Source organism: Calliphora vicina, chromosome 1 (genome assembly GCF_958450345.1).
Source record: "Calliphora vicina chromosome 1, idCalVici1.1, whole genome shotgun sequence".
NCBI classification, from domain to species: domain Eukaryota; kingdom Metazoa; phylum Arthropoda; class Insecta; order Diptera; family Calliphoridae; genus Calliphora; species Calliphora vicina.
Window position 1 is genome coordinate 69715956 of NC_088780.1, and position 2274 is coordinate 69718229.

Consider the following 2274-nt stretch of genomic DNA (forward strand, 5'->3'; position numbering starts at 1 on the left):
CATTTTTTTGTAAGTCCAAATAAAATTAAGTTTCATAATTTTATTATTTCATCGTAAGGTCACTTTAATTTTTCCAATTTAATCGGTCTAGTAGCCGAGTTCACCAAGATTTCTCTATAGATTAATAAAGTACTCACTTGCAACATTATTTTCCATTTTTTAATTTTTAAAAACTCTATATATTTATTATGAAAACTTTTATTAGAAATTGTATCAAAATTGGCTGCACTCAATCGTTATATGAAAACTTATTTAGAAATCGAACATAAAACAACTGATAAAGTGATAAATAATCAACTTTTTTGCAAAATTTAAAAATATATGTTTACTTTGTTATATTTTTATTTATACTAAAGCATAAAAAATGTATTTTTCAAAAATTTAAATTTTTCATTTTGGCCATGAAATGGGGAAAATTTCCTATAGTGCATTGGTTAGACCCCTTTCACACTCGGCAATTTAGTTGCGCAAGTCTCTTGTGTTTGTAGATGCCAGAGGTAATGTCGGGTTAAGGAGAAGAAAATTTTACATGTTGTTTTGTTGTTGGGCAAGAGACTTGCGCAACTAAATTGCCTAGTGTGAAAGGGGTCTAACATTACTACTTTTAATGCAACGATTCGACTCAAAATCATTCTTTCTAAGGATTTCGTTACGAGAAATAGAATTGAGTAAGTTATATTATAAATTTAAATATAAGATAGATGTTAATGTAATATTGAATTCGTTTAGATAATAAAACCATACCAACTAATATTGAGAAAGTAAATCTCATCTGAATTTACTTTGTTTTTTATTATAATTCTACTGAGAGTGTTACAGTCGTAACATATGAATTGCAGCCGCAATAATAATTTTTAATTACATGCCACTTCTGGAAGATTCGTTTCATACAATTACTGCCGCTGAATGTCTTCAGATCCCCGCCGAAGTAGTCGACATAACAAAATGTCTCAAGAGGAAGGGAAGACAATTAAAACACGTGAGGACGAGGTAGATTTACCTGTCACGTGTGGAGATAATGCCGAACGACTCGGCATTATCTCCACACGTGGTCACTAGAATACTATTATACAAAACGATGTCATTGCCGAAATGAAAGAAGAAATTCGAATATTCAAAAATTCCCTGGAAATGTTCATGAAGAATTCTGCCCCTCAACCATCGTTAAAAGCCCATGTACCTAATATACTCCCACGAATGAGTTCCGACTTGCCTCACTCAACCACAGTGCCTACGACTTTATCGATATTTCCTAACACAAACCAAAAGATAAGTATATAGATAAGTATATATATCTATATATAAGATATATATATATAGATATATATTTGCAAAAGGCCTTAAAGGGAAATGCCAAAACAAAAGTGGAAGCTTACCTTATTCATCCCGAAAGTGTAGACCAGGTGATGAATACTCTTGAATTTCATTACGGCCGTCCCCATATTATGATTCGTAGTCAAATTACTAAATTACAAGTTTCTGTAATTCTCATGAGAAGCAGACGTGTTTTTTATTCGCTCCGCGATTTAAGTGGTTTCAGTGAAAATTTAAATAAAAAAGAAAAAATTATCGATTGGAAAAAAATAAATATTTCTCTAAGTGTTTAATATAAATAAACAAATAAAGAAATATAAAATATAACAAAAAAAAACAAGTAAGAGTGCTATATTCGGCTATGCCGAATCTTATATACCCTTCACCTTTGTTGTGGATGCATTATTATTTTTATAATTAGTATATAGGTATGTATGTACATTGCCCACTTTCAGCGTACAGCATCCTAAATTTATCAAGAACACAAAAAACAACAACAACGCCAAACGAAACAGAACACCAAAAGAAAAAACAAAAACAAAATACGCAAGGAAATGAAACCAACACACATCCAAATATACGTTTAATTGTATAAAAAACAACAACAACGCCAAAAGAAACAAAACACAAAAGAAAAACAAAATACGCAAAGCTTGCACATCCAAACATACGTTTTGTTGTTTCTTTGTCAAAAAAACCAACACACAACCAAACAAACGTTTAGTTGTATAAAAAAACAACAACAACGCCAAGAGAAACAAAACACAAAAAAAAACAAAATACGCAAAGCTTGCACAACCAAACATACGTTTTGTTGTTTTTTTGTCAAAAAAAACCAGCACACAACCAAACAACCGTTTAGTTGTATAAAAAACAACAACAACGCCAAAAGAAACAAAACACAAAAAAAAAACAAAATACGCAAAGCTTGCACATCCAACCATACGTTTTGTTGTTTTT